Genomic DNA, 15121 nt, shown 5'->3' on the forward strand with positions numbered 1-15121 from the left:
AGAATATTTCATTTATTATTTGTATTTATTTGACATTTGTTTATTTGGAAAGTCCAGCTGGGTACAAGCCCATTTCAGCAGAGGCCTGGGGAGAAAAACTCCACAATACAATTTAAACAGAATTACAAATCAACACAGGTTACAATTTGTGGATATAATAATAAGAAAATTAGCAAATATAAAGCATGCAAAAGGGTTGAACATACATCCTATAGAAGATCTAAGAGAACTCCTAACACGTATGTTACATAATAATACATGAAAATATATTACAGAATAAGTCATAAAAACTATATACACTTTTTGGCAAGAGACTTTAATAAATTTCAGTCAAAATTCAGTCAGAATATACTATTGTAACTTAACTATTGTCCCATAGTTATAGGCTGGAAAACAGAATTGTGAGTTCAGAGCAAGGATATGTGGAGAGAATTTGTAGGATGTTTGAGTGAGTTAACTGACGTGGCCTAATGTGAAGTATATATATTGGCTTTGATTAACCAGGTAGAATTTGACCAATGGTCTGCAATTGATGTATGTGGAGAGAGATTTAATATGGGCAGGACCTTTGCAGTTTTGGGGCTAGCAATAAGAAAGTGAAGTCAGTATAGTGCAATTTTATTTGAAGAGATTGTAGCTCTAGACTTGATTGAGAGTGCTTTCAAAGGATATAGGAGAGAGAGATAGTTATGAATTTGGCTGAGAGAGGTGCAACATGCTAGGGAATACTACACTCAAAGTCCTTAGATAGCAAATTGTAATGTAGTTAAAATTATACAAAGGTTTTCCAGATAATGACTTGATCTGTAGTCATCAAAAATATGTTGTGAATGACTGGAAAGGCATTTACTACACAATATCTGGGTACCTCACTGTTTACATTTTCTACAAAAATATGTTTAAGATAAAGTGCAAATGTTTGCCTGTTTTTAAGCCTATATACTATAGTGCTGCTCATCCTCTATCAACACAAAAGTAAAAAAAACATTCAAAAAGTTTTAAAAACATCATTATCCCATCCCAGTAATGTGGCATCTGACTTCCTTTATATGACTTCTGACTCAACTGCTTACCCAGTAACAATTTTAATAAACTAGTTTATCAAAGATCTTTATGTACCAAAACAATGGTGTTGATCTTGTATAATACCATTTAGGTCCATAAATATCACTGTAAAGAATTCTGGAAAAAAATGTATAAGTAAATAAATACCTTCTCAGCCATCTAAGAATAATGTTATCTCCCAACATTCAACATTTTCTGACACAACCACAATATTCAATTTGCTTTACTGTCTTCTGCATCATACAAGTAAACATTTAATTCAAGGTCAGCATTTTGCTAAAATTTAAATCTCTAAAGCCTTGGATATGATATCCCCTCACTTACTTTTGAAGAGATTAGGCAGCCTAAATCTAAGTTGAAGTTATCTCTTCATTCAGAACTTATCTCAATTAGATAACAGAGTCTGTTAGATGGCAAGACACCATGGAGCTCCACAAGGATCCATATTTGGTTCTCTTCTGTATTAATTAATTACATGCAAAAATGCTATTTATGTATGTATTTATTTATTTATCCATTCTTTGTTTACTGGGTAGTAAGGCACCACATCTACCCTTCAATGAGTTACAGATGAAGTTCTCCAATGATCCATGTTGAGTCCCATGGTGTTCAATGTACGTATTAATGGCATGCAGACATTGCATTTATTTATTTATTTATTGGTTACTGGTTAAGTACACTGGTCCTAGGACTGTTTTCAGCCATGACTTAGGTGCCTAAGTAGAAATTGTTGCAATTGTTGTGTCTTTCGGCTTTTCCCAGTTAGGGGTCGCCACAGTAGAACTCCACTCCGCTAATGATTGGTAGTTGATTTTTACGTGCCAAGTTACCAGCCCTGATGCACAACCTTCAATGAAGGTGCGCCCATTCACGCATGTCTCCACGCAGAAGACGCTCTAGCTGAGAATTGAACTGGACAGCGTCTTACTGTGAGGCAACAATGCTACCGCAGCACCACCACTGCATTACAAAATAGTACAGTAAACTCTCAGTTGACCAGAACTCAAGCAACCAGCACTCTCAAGCAACTGGCAAAAAAATCGAAGAAATACAGTACAGTTTTTTTATGTGTTGCACTTTCTGTCCCCCCACCAACACAGAAACATACCTTACATTTTTAGAGTTTTAGAGTTTTAAATAGGAAGATAGGAATAAATTCCCTCTATCCCCAACCTGAGAACAAGTCAAACCAAACAAATAGTATAGGGTACAGTATTAGGTCTATTTTTAATAGCAACTCTCAAGCAACCGGAAACTACAGTTATCAGGCATCTACCAATCCCCATGAGTGCTTGTTAACTGAGAGTTCACTATACATTACAGCACGGGAATTACATCAGTCCCTGTGAGGTTTTATAACAGAGTTATACTTAGTACGACATAAGAATTGCATCAGTGTCAGTAAGATTTTGTTACAAAGATATACAGATAAAGCTAAGCGCGTACTCATTCAACATGATTCATGACAGGATGAGAATCATTGTGAGGAAGTTTTGTATCAGCTTACATACAGTTATACACATAACTGAAATGATACTCAGAAATGTAAAAGATCAACTCTGAATTGATAACATTTCATCATTTTCCCTGGAAAGACATTTTCCAAATGACAAGTACTTAATATCTGTCTTTTGCTGTTGCATTTGCTGCATGAATTTGCATATATGTGGCAAACAGTGTGAGCATCAAGCATACATTTGAACCAATGATTTGGACTCTACAATAATCTAAATGTTTAACTTTTACAACAGTGTGCCTTTATAGATTAGCTGGGGATTATAGTTAAGATTAGTTATATTTAAGATTAGTACCAAAAATACAGGCACAGTTGCTGCAAAGGCTGCTATGATACAATTCATCAGTGATTCTTCCATAATGTGTCATGTCACATCTTTAGATGAACTTCTTAATGTTACATAGTAAGCTTTTAATATCTATGATCAATGTTTGGTTGAATCACAACTTCTTTTAAATGTTTAAAGAAAAAGCTGACTTGCCCATTTACTTCAACAATTAAGCAAAAGACAGATTTCTGTATAAGAACACTCAGTGGCATATGCATAGACTTGCATATAGAGTAAATCACAAGTAAAATAAACCAGAAAATGTGAAAGATATATAAAGCTAAACACTCCTATGTTGAAATATGCCATGCCACCCAATGCATAATCCCAGTTATTATCATAGGATCATAGGAGATTACTAGGCTATTGACCTGGGGGCCATTTTAAGCCTAGCCATTTCATCCCAATGTAATACCATAGAAATGCTAGTCAATACCCAAGACTGCATTTAGTGAGGACTACCCATGTCCAGGAGGGTTGTGGGCACTATGCTTGGTAAAATTAATGGTGCCCCATCCACTCATTCAGGTTCCTCTTGAACAGTGTCATAGAGGTGCTCTGTTTCACAAGAATTGGTAGCCTGTTCCAAAAACACGGCAGTTCTGTGAGATAAATATGTCCCTCCAGGATGTCCAATTTAAGTCCCTAAAACAGGTAGACTTAGTTCCATTTGATTTACTGATATGCAGCAAGTTCATTAGGTTTGGGTCTTTGATAGCTCTCTAGGCTAGGCATAAGTCTCCCCTAAGAAGTCTATACAACACAGAGTATAGTGACAGGGACTTTAGTCGGTTTGTGTGAGGCACATGGTCGAGCCCCTTTATCTTCTTTGTTAGAAACCTTTGAGGTCTCTCCATTTGCTGCAGGTGCTTTGTATGGTACATGCTGAATGCGGATTATACTCAATTATGGGCCGGATTAGTGCTGAGTACAGAGGGGCTATAACCTGTTTTGCTCTAGAGGCGATGCCTTTACTAATCAAGTGTGCTATGTAGAAAGCCTTCCTTACTACAGTAGACACATGGTGGTTGAAGTTAAGGTTGCAGTCAACTTGTGATCTCAGGTCCTTTACCACTTTGTAGGTACGTAGGGTATTATTGTTGATTTGATAGTGTAAAGGAACATTGTTTGTGCCAAAAGGAACGATGGTGCATTTATTATCATCTCTACTATGCGCTTCCACAATTTTTACTAATCTTTAAAAAAACAAATAGGTAGAATTAAAAGGTGTTCTGATATCATTGTAAGATGTGGGGCAAATCTCCATATAGGTCTCATCATTGTCATGTATTACAAAAATTGATTGACTTGAAATTTGAAATATAATTAATATTATCACAATTAAAAATGTATCCTTGCTATACTTTATTAACCAAACAGTAAACTCTTGGTGAACTAAAATGGACTTAAATTCAGTGCCAGAAAGTGTAGTATCATCATGTTTGACATACAACCCCTCCTCTCATCATGTTGCCTAGACAATACAGCAATTCAAAATGAAAATGTAGTTAGGGATTTAGGTACCTGGGTTAATAGCTCCCGCTCCTTTGGCCATCAGTGACAATAGTTGTCAGGAAACCCTTTTATTTAGCCCACCTAATTGCAAAAAAAAGTACCTTCAGGGTTTAAGGAGGTAATCCCTCCATTATATTCAACATTGATCAGCCTGATTATATGCCACAATTGGGGTGTATCTCACTAAACATACAAAAAATGTATAAGTCCCCAAAGGTTCTTAACCAAACGATTACAGGCCTAAATTTTTTAAGATATCAGGAAAGGGAGGAAGCTCATCAATTACATGTCTTATAGACTTTTGAGGGGGATCTTTGTCTTACTTACAATGCCATTAGAGTCCCTATAGTCCTGGACCTTCTGTTTTTTATGCAAGTCCAATATAAGCCCTGACTCTGCTATTGAACGTCATGAATATTTTAGTCAGACCTCCAATACAGGAATTAACATTTTGATTTGCCTTAAACAGGCAAACTCCTTTGAATCAGCAGTAAACAGGAAACATTATTTCCCAAAAAACTGACTAATAAAACCGGTTGCCTGACTAAATTGCTTTGACAATTTTGCCAGAATATGTCCCTTTACACACTGTTAAAGGCACAATCTACATTTCCCTATGTGTGTTGAATAACTTTTACATTTATGCTTTCTTTGTAACTTTTATTTTCTCAAGAAATAATATTTGCTCATAGGCAGAATTCAAATCAGATGTTCAGGAATTTAGCTCAGGTGAAAGCTAGCCATCCAGCCAGGAACTTTGCAGGTGTTGAGAAGTGTGAATACCCACCCTCCTTCATCCATGAGCTGATGACAAAACTAATTCTCCAGCATTTTATTTATTTACTTATTAACATTTGTTGACTGGGAAAGTACACTGGGTCAGAAACCCATTTTCAGCGGTGGCCCAGGGAGAAAAGCTCCACAATACATTACAGTGATAACAAGTTTGACATACGCTTTAAAAGTATTGCATATAAAAAAGGTCAGTAATTCAGAGAAAAGAACTATATGTCTCCAATACTAGTTACAAGATTTACAGAAGTCTAGATACAATTTACAACATTTACAGAAGTCTTCACAAGATGAAAGAGAAAAAGCACATTTCAAGTAACAAATTCACAGGAGTTTACTTTATTCAGAGATTGGAGAAACATGCAGTTTGATACAGTACTATCTATGTTAAGAATATAGTATGCTGTATGGAGGTAATTATCCAATGGTTATTATGAAAGACTGGGTTTACATAGGCAAGCCAACCCAATGAATGGTAAATGTGCTTTTTATTTATTTATTTATTTTTTTAGGAGGTTTGTTTCTGAGGCATGTGCAGGATGGATTATTTAGATAATGTATTTCTAGAGCTATTTTAAAGGTTTTTGGGTGGTCAGTTTGGGTTACTTCAGATGGTAGGTTACTTATTCCAAAGTTTGGCTATGGAGTCAGGGAACAGGCATTGACTGGCTCTCTTGTTGGGTTTTGTTACTGTGAGCAAGGGTTTACAGGAAGATCTTAGTATTCTAGTAGGGGTATATGTTTGTAGGATTGCTTTGAGAGCTGGACATGCATTAGGCTTACTGATAAGTTCGCGGGCTAAGGTTAGTTTGGGTGTATTTTAGATGTTGGGAGAATTCTAGCCATTTTAGTTCTGTGATTGCTAGACAGTGATGAGAACGGTATGGTTTTGTGAAGGCGAATTTGGCTATTTTATTGTTGCGTGAATATTGGTAAAAATGGCACTACCATATAGGAGGTAAGGGATGGGTAGGGTATTAGCTAGTTTTAGTTTTGGTATATTTATCCATGAAGAGCTTATGTCAATATAGTTTGCCTAGTTTGAAATGGGTTTTCTTTATTACATTCAGGATGTGTGGCTCATAAGTGAGTTTGTTATCTATTGTTATGCCTAGTGGTTTGGCTGTGTTTACTAGTTATATTTCTGTGCCGACTTTAGTAAGGAGTTTGAAGCCAGTGTCAGGTGATTTTGAAGAAAATATTAAAAGTTTGGTCTTTTTGGGGTTTAGCATACGTTGTGCATTAATTAGCCATGATTCAATAGAAGTAAAGGCCTGTTGTGTGACTGTGAGGAGATCTGAGAATTTTTTGGAGGTTGATATCAGGGGTGAATTGTCCGCATATTAGATGAGATTCTGGATTTGTGGGGGCTATGTGCAGGTCATTGATAAAAATATTAAACATTAGTGGACCTAAAATGGATCCCTGTGGTACTCCTATATTGTTGGGTTGGTATTCAGATTGTACATTTAGCCATCTTACTGATTGTTCCCTGTTCTGTAAGTAAGACAAAAAACAGTTTAGGGATCTTGGAGAGCACCCTAGTTTTGATAGTTGACTTAATAGCTTAGTATGTGAGACTGTTTTGAATACCTTAGATAGGGCCAGTAGGATTACAGAGGTAGGATGCCCTGTATCTAAGGCTTTGATAATGGTGTCAGTGAAAGAGAGAAGGGCAGTGATAGTGCTATGGCCTGGCCGGAAACCGTGTTGGGTGGGGACAGAAGAGCATTACAAGAGAGGTGGTTTAAGTAGTTGTTAGTGAACACATTTTTCCAAGATGTTTGATAGAGGGGAGAGTATAGAGATAGGGTGGTAGTTAGAAAGATCATGGAAGTTTCCTCCTTTATGTAGTGGGGTAAAGATACATTTTTTTTCCATAGAAGTGGAACATAGGATTCAGAGAGAGAGAGATTTATAATGATTGAGACTGGGTAAGTTATTGTGGTAGCAGTTAGTTGCAGGTGTTCTGGAGGAAGTTTAACTGCGTATAGTGAGCAAGGTTTGAGTTGTTTTAAAGAGTTTCAGGATTAGGGAGGTGGGTACAGGTTGGATAGTTAAAGATTTGGCTGTTTGAGAATGAATATACTCTATAGTGGAGGAGGGGGTGTTCAGTCTGTTGGGGGGGTTGAGTTAGAGGTGGATGGGAAATCTTTGTGTAGTTTTTGAATTGTGGAAATTAAATAGTTATCAAAATCTTGAGAAATTTGTTGAGGTGTTTTTTTTTCTGGTGCTGGGAATGGGTTTTGGATTGTGCTTGGATTTAGAAGAGAGGAGACAGAGTTCCAAAAATGTTGGGGATTGTTGTGTGAGGTAGACAGTTTAGTGGAAAAGTAATCCTTTTTTGTCCTGAATCACTAGCTTTTTTGCTTTGTTACAGAGTTGTTTGTAGTAAAGTTCATCTTGTTTTGTTCTGTCTTTTAGCCATGTTTTCCATGCTTTGTTTTTGAGAATGATATTTTGTTTAGTTTGTTTTGTTAACCATGGGACATGGTTAGTTTTGGTCCTTTTTGTATGCATTGGAGCTAGGCTATTTAGAGCATCTAGAAAGAGTTTGTTAAAATTGTCATGGCTTCGTCTAAGGGGAGTATTTTTAATGGGTTCCAGTTTTGGCAGTTTAGGACACTTATAAACTTATTTGAATCAAAGTGGGCAAGGTTCCTTGATGTTCTGTATGTCTGTGTTTTAATTGTATGAGGGTGAGTCCTATAGGTATATGCTGGGAGGTGGTCACTTAGTGTGTTTAGTAGTAGTGCCTGAGTTTGAATAGTTCTGGGGTTGGTTAACCAGTATCCAATCTAGGGTTGACTCACAGTTTGTTGATAGACCACGAGTAGGGGTAGTGACGAGCTGAGTAAAACTATGGAGGTTTATGCTGTTTGCTGGGGAGAGGGTGTGTAAGTTTAGCCAATTAATGTTGGTGTCCCCTAGAATTATAGTTTCATGGCTTATATTATGACTTATTCAAGATAAAAAGTCTTCCAGTATATGAATACTGTGGCCTGGGGGAATATAAATTACTGCTATGCATACTTGTTTGTTTCTATTTACATGAAGGGTGGTAAGTAGGACTTCAAGGTTTTTAAGCTATATTGTACATTAATATCAACTCCCAAAAATATTAAAACATATCTTTATTATGATGTGTGCCCTTATTAAATTATTTATTACAATGAATTGGAATGTCATGTCACCAATTACATGGGAAAATTTTAGCAATGTTGCTATCAAATATATCTCATCTCACAAATTAATTTATTCAAAAACAAAAAACAAACGTTATTACCAAAAATATTGGGGTTACTTGCTAGATATAATTCTTGACAAATAAAATTTGCCTACAAATTGTCATGAAAAGCAAAGCTTTAAATAAGAAATGAATGTAGTATAACCAGTCTTTCTTGCATCTTCTCCCTTTTCTTAGTATATGTGTAACTAGATATTTTCCCTAAACATACAAATAAATGGTTAAATTTCTATTTTTACTTTATATATAGACTATCCCTATTCTAACTATCCCTTATGAGACCAAATGAACATAAGAATTCTCATACTTTACTTGATGATGTAGTGACTTCTTGTGTATATATTGTAGAATTCAAATTAAACCATGTCACTAAAAATGTTCTTCCTTATCTCAAGGCTTGAGAAATGGTTACAGTGGTCCTAACATTATATATCAATCTCCTAATCCACATCACCTCCCTGAACTATTCTCCAATTCCAACATTTATACACTCTACTCTTGCTCTACATCATGACAACCCCACAGAAAGCTTTAGTAACATATCAGCCAGCCTAATTCAATATCACATTATGCATCTCCCAAAACTCAAAATCCTTCCCAACAACATCACCAGTAAACCTAACTTCTACATAATAGTCAGCAATAATAAACCTACCCAATACCTAAAATATTACCTCTCCAAGCAACACATTCTATCCCTTTGTGAGGACATCCACCTCAACCCAGGGCCCTCAACTGCAGCTTATTTATTTTATTTATTTACATTTGTTAACTGGGTAGGGTCCGACTGGGCCAGAGACCCGTTTTTAGTGGAGACCTGAGGAGAAAAGCTCCACAGCAAGTAGTAGACAACAATATAGCAATAACAAAGATAAACAAGTTATATGCATAAACAGAGGTAATTACAGTTTCTGAGTACATTTATAAAACAGATAATTGATTTGCATACAAGATAATAATATCCTTTTCTCTGAGTACAATATAATGTATAATTTCACACTACAGCGGAGAAATATAAGAATGGAACATATGCACAGTTAGTGAGGAAGTCAGTCAGGTTAGAGGAGTTTTAGCCTGGGTGAGTACAGGAGCATAGCCAGTGGTTAGTAAGGTGTTCTTTTAGGAGTAGTTTGAATTTGCGATTGTTGGGATTATTGAGTGTTTACTAGGCAATAGATTCCAGGATTTGGATATTTTATTAGAATAGGGACAGTCACCATAGTAGTTTTTGGACTTTTTTACTGTTAGGAGAGTTTGGTTGATGATCTCAGGCACCTAGGGTTGGTATTTGGTTCAAATTAGGTTAGAGAGAGCAGAGTAGTGATTAGGTTTATGGATAATATTATGTGCAATGATGAGTTGGTTGAGAGTTAGAAGGTTGGATAGTTCAAGCCATTTGAGTTGGTGAAGTGAAGTACAATGGTGGGATTTGTAGTCCTGGTTTATGGCAAACTTGGCCATTTTTTAGATCAGATTTTAAGGTTATTTAATTAAGTCTTGGACTGATTGGTGAAGATTTGTGAGTAATATAGAAGGGAAGCAGGTAGAATCTGGCTGTCGAAAGCCTGGCATAGTTAGTTAGGAAAGGTTTGGCTCTGTAGAGTACGTCAAGTTTGATATGAACTTTTTTTAATTGTGATAGCTATAAGTTTGTCAAATTTTAAACAGCCATCTATTGTAACACAAAGAAGTTTAGTCTGGCTGACTGGTTCAATTTTTGTACCATTGGAGGAGTAGATAGTAAGAGTAGTTTGGATATTTTCAGTTCTATTGTTGCAGAAGACCATAAGCTTAGTTTTGCTTGGGTTGAGAATGAGTCGATGGTTGGAGGTATTTTATTATATCTTGGATAGATTTTTGTGTTTTTACTTGTAGTTCTTGGGGTAAGGAGGGCAGACTAGATAAGAGAGGCATCATTGGCATATGGAATGATAGTACTTAGTTGGGTGGAAGAACTGAGTGCATTAGTAAATGTGATAAAGAGCAGTGGTGCAAGGATAGAGCCTTAGGGGACTCCCAAAGAGATGGGTAGTAGTGGGGACAGTTTATTTTCCCATCTAGTGGACTGCTGTCTGTTGAAAAGGTAGCTATGAAACCAAGTCAGGGATGTTTCACTGAGGTGATAAGTTGCCAGTTTGTTGAGCAGTATTTGGTGTGATACTGTATTGAAAGCTTTGGGTATATCATGGAAGACGGATGAGACAATTTGACCATCATTTTTGAGGTGGTTTACAGTGTTGGTGAAACTAATGAGTGCAGTATTAGTGCTGTGCTTCATTCGGAAGCCATGCTGCGAGTTGGATAAGAGGAAGTTGTTTAGGGGATGGTCAAGTAATTGCTGATGAATATGTTTTTTTAAGATTTTAGAAAGGGGGGAGAGAATAACAATTGGACGGTAGTTTGTGAAGTCTATGGAGGTGCCACTTTTGTGTAGAGGATGATGTGATATTTTCCAAAGGACAAGTACATATTGTTTGGAGATTGAGTGGTTTATTATTAAGATAGATATAGGATATGAGATGGATGGGGCAGCTAGTTTTAAAAATTCACTATGGAGCTGATCTCTGGCAAGAGTACAGGGTTTATTTTGTTTAGGAGCCTTTTTATGTAGTTGGTTTGAATGGTCTTGAATGAGAATGAAGTTAGGTTAGATTCTGTAGAGGTAGGTACTGTAAGGGTAGCTTAGTGTGGTTTATGAGGGAGGGTAAGGAGTTGATAAAATGAGCATTAAATTGAGATGCTATGCAGTCAGAAGTATTTTTGGTGGAAGGAGCTGGGATAGAGGGTTTACCTGGGTTAAGGAGATAATTGATACTTTGCCAACATTTTCATGGATTATTTGAGTGCTTTTATTGACCATACCTCTCAACCTCTTAGCATAAAAAATCTGGACAAAGCCTGACAGAATTGGGGAATAAAGGCCACAAAATAGGTGCAGATTTTTAATATTCCTCTTATAAACTTAGAAAGTTGCTAGAATAACCAGTTTTGTCTTAGCACACATTTTTCTGAAAGCTATGCAGTCTGAAACACAAATGTATATCATTATTTAGTGACTTCAGTCCTCAGATCATCCCAGTGATTTGCCAGAAAATCACAAATTTTATGAGGAACAGATAAAAAATATGAGGCAAAAATCTGGACATTCTCTGAAAATCTGTACAGTTGAGAGGTATGTTGTTGACATGTTTGGAAGTAAGTTTTTTTGTTATTTTTAATTTGTTTTTTGGCTAGGTTCCTCAGCTGTTGGTATGATGTTAGGTTGTCTTTGTTTTTGGATCTTTGGTATTGTGACCAGGCTGCATCCTTTTGTCTAAATATTAGTTTAGTGTTGATGGATAACCAAGGGAATTGTTTGGCCCTGACATGGATTTTCCTCATGGGACAGAGGTTATCAAGTATTTGGAGAAATGTTCTATTAAAATATTGAACAGCAAGGTCCAACTGGTGAAATTTTAGAGGTGACCAGTCACGTTGTTGTAGTAGTATATTAAAAATAGTGGCAGAGAAGTTATTTTTGCTGTGGGCGTTTTTAAATATGATGTTATTTCTTGTGTGAAGCTGTTTCCTAAGTAGAAAGGTGGGGGACTGGTCACTAAGTGTGTCTGGAAGGCAGCCAGCTTGATAATTTAGGTTGGGACTGTTTGCAAGTATTCGATCTAAAATTGACTCTTTCTTAGAGTGTCAATACATGTAGGAGAGGTAATAGTTTGTGACATACTGTGAAGTTTAATAAAGTTGGAAGGGTTATTGGAGGGGCAGGAGAGCCAGTTTAGGTTGAAATCTCCTTGCACTATTTTTTCTTGATTAAAATTAAAGGAAGCTCAGGAGAGTAGGCATTCTATGATAGGGAGGTTGTACTCTGGAGGAAGATAGGTAGCAATGATTATTATAGTTTTAGGTGGTTAATTTCTAGACGAGCTGTTATTATTTCACAGTTGTGGATATCTGGTGGAGTGGATTAGCTGGATGAGTTGAAGGGAGTCTTTAAACATGATAGCAATTCCTCCATCTTGTTTATTCAGTCTGTCTTTTCTAATAATGCTGTAACAATTGGTTAGAATCTCTTCTTTTTTAATATGGGGCTTTAGCCAATTCTCAGTTATAACAGCTATGTCTGGAGAGTAGAGGGTAAGGGCAGCATGAGAGTCAATTAATTTGTTAGTGATACTTCGGAGGTTGAAGTTGGTTATCAATAGGTCAGACTTTCTGTATTTGGGAAGTGGGGAGTTTTGTGGAGGACTGAGGAGGTTTTGATTTGGTGAGTTGGTAGTAGAAGAGGGGGAGTTTGTGAGCAGGGGGGAAGACCTGTGTGGGGCCTGCATTAGGATGAATGTGTGCCTGGAGTTTGATGTGAGTGAGAGCATGGAGCAGATGGATTTGAGTTTATTTAAATTCTTATGATATTTGTAAGTAGACTGCAGGGCGTTGTGGGTGTGGATGTATTTTTAAGCATTGAATTGGGAGTTGGTGCTACTGAAACATCATGCTGTGATGTGAAAGTGTGTGTAGGAATGGTGGTCGCTATGATTTGTAGGGAGTGTAGGGGAATGAAAATAAAACTTTGTGGTTTTTCTGGTAGGATGTACAATGATAAGTTAGAGAGAAAGTAATGTTAACATAGTGCATATTGCAATTCTATAGGTCATAATGAAAGTGAGTGAGTGTGACAGTTGCGGTATTTGTGTAAGGGAGTGAGAGTGGAAGTTCTGGAGAGGAGAGAAAGATGTGAGTGTTATGTGTGAAAGCAGATGTACAGATTGACTAGGAGTAGATTCTATTTGGACGATAGTGGATAGAGTTGAAGTGATTTGGTAGATATAGAAGGGAGAGGATTAGTGGAAAAATATGCATTGGATGTGGATGTGGTGAAAGGTGGGTGGCAGTTTGTAACTGGCTGATGGCTGAGAGGGTGTGGTTTGGAGAAATATAAATTTAAGTAAAGAGAGGATGTGTGGAAATGGGGGTAGGGTAGGGGAGCAGCGTGAGCCCAAACGTAGCAAGGGCTAACTGAGTGGGTTTCACTATGAGGCAGAAATATAGTTTCAACAAAAAAAACACAATCAGTTTCAATGATCCTGCCACAGGTCAGTATTAGGAGAGAAATTACAGCTGAGATATGGGGTGGTAATGAAGAAACCAAACACACAGCAGACTCAGTAGACTGTGTGTGATATATTTTAAGGATAACTGAGCATGGAGGAGGGAAGCTTATTTAACAAATGAAAGGCTTGAGAAATGGTTACAGTGGTCCTGTTAGTCTACAAGTCACAGGTATAACTTGCAGGAAAGTTTTTAAAAGCTATGTCTGGTAAGTACACAATGCTTAGCTGGGGCATGCACTTTTTTTCCTTTATTTGTATTTTGTTTGGTTCCAGTGCAGAAGAATTGATGCAGGTCATACTTGCAGGGAAGGAGAAATGCAATGTGGTAGGTGTTAAAAACTGCAAAAAAATAAACAAGAGAGATAAGTAGTATCAGTAAAGAGGAAGGGGAGGGAGAAATGGAGATAGAATGAGAAACAAAGGCCTATGAGCAGAGCAGCTAGTTAAAGTAGCAGAAGCAAACAGGGAAATCACAACAGCATTAAATACAGGTTAAAAACAAAACAAAACTTTATAATAGTAAGCTGAGTAACACTGAATAATTGGGCAGCAAAATAATACAAGTTGAAACATACATTGCTATTAGCTGTGAAGAACTGCATGAATATTGTACAGGGTGAGAAACAGCTATGTCAAAAGTATAGAGTGTGATAAAAATATAATGCAGACATAAAGTATGATCTAAAACTCAAATAAACCTTCCCAATAAGTTGAAATAGTTGGCTGACTACACAGGGGATTGACAGAAAGATGTACACAGGCAATAACAACATAAAATAGTTGCTTAGAAGTCAAATAAAGGCAGTATTCTCACACAACCAGCAAACAATGTTAGATTCGCAACTGGGAAGGCAAGTATGGTTATTGGTAGTCAGGTAAACATCAATACAGGAAAATTATCTCAGTAGCAAAGCAAATATAGCAGTATCTAAATTGTAAGGAGAGTACAAAAACTTTAATATATACTGTAAAATAGCCAAAACATAACTTATGTGGTGAGCACACTACAGTAGGACGCTATACCTAGACCAAACCGTTGATTGAAAATTTAAAAATGGTGCCCTTACTACTGGGAGAGCTAAATAAGCTCTGTAACACTCATTAGGGGAGAAGATACTACATCAGAATGACATAGTGAATTATTCTGTGCAGTGAAAGATTAAACCACAGAATACATTATTTGTATTTCACCATGAGGCAGTAACACAGTTTCAACAAAAAAAAAAACATGATCAGTTTCAATGAGCCTGCCACAGGTCAGTATTTGGAGAGAAATTACAGCTGAGATATGGGATGGTAATGAACAAGCCAAACACATGGCAGACTTAGTAGACTTCATGTGATATATTGTAAGGATAATCAAGCATGGGGGAGGGAAGCTCATTTAACAACTGAAAGGAGTGAGAAATGGTTACTGCGGTCCTGACAGCGTGCAAGCCACAGGTGTTAGTTTTTAAAAGCTATGTCTGGTAAGTACACAATGGTTAGCCAAGACCAGGGTTGCCAGATTTCCAGCACCCCAGGTAGGGACAAAAAAGAAGAAGAAGGTCTCT

Source organism: Protopterus annectens, chromosome 2.part0, assembly GCF_019279795.1.
Source record: "Protopterus annectens isolate FY-2018-M chromosome 2.part0, PAN1.0, whole genome shotgun sequence".
NCBI lineage: Eukaryota > Metazoa > Chordata > Ceratodontiformes > Protopteridae > Protopterus > Protopterus annectens.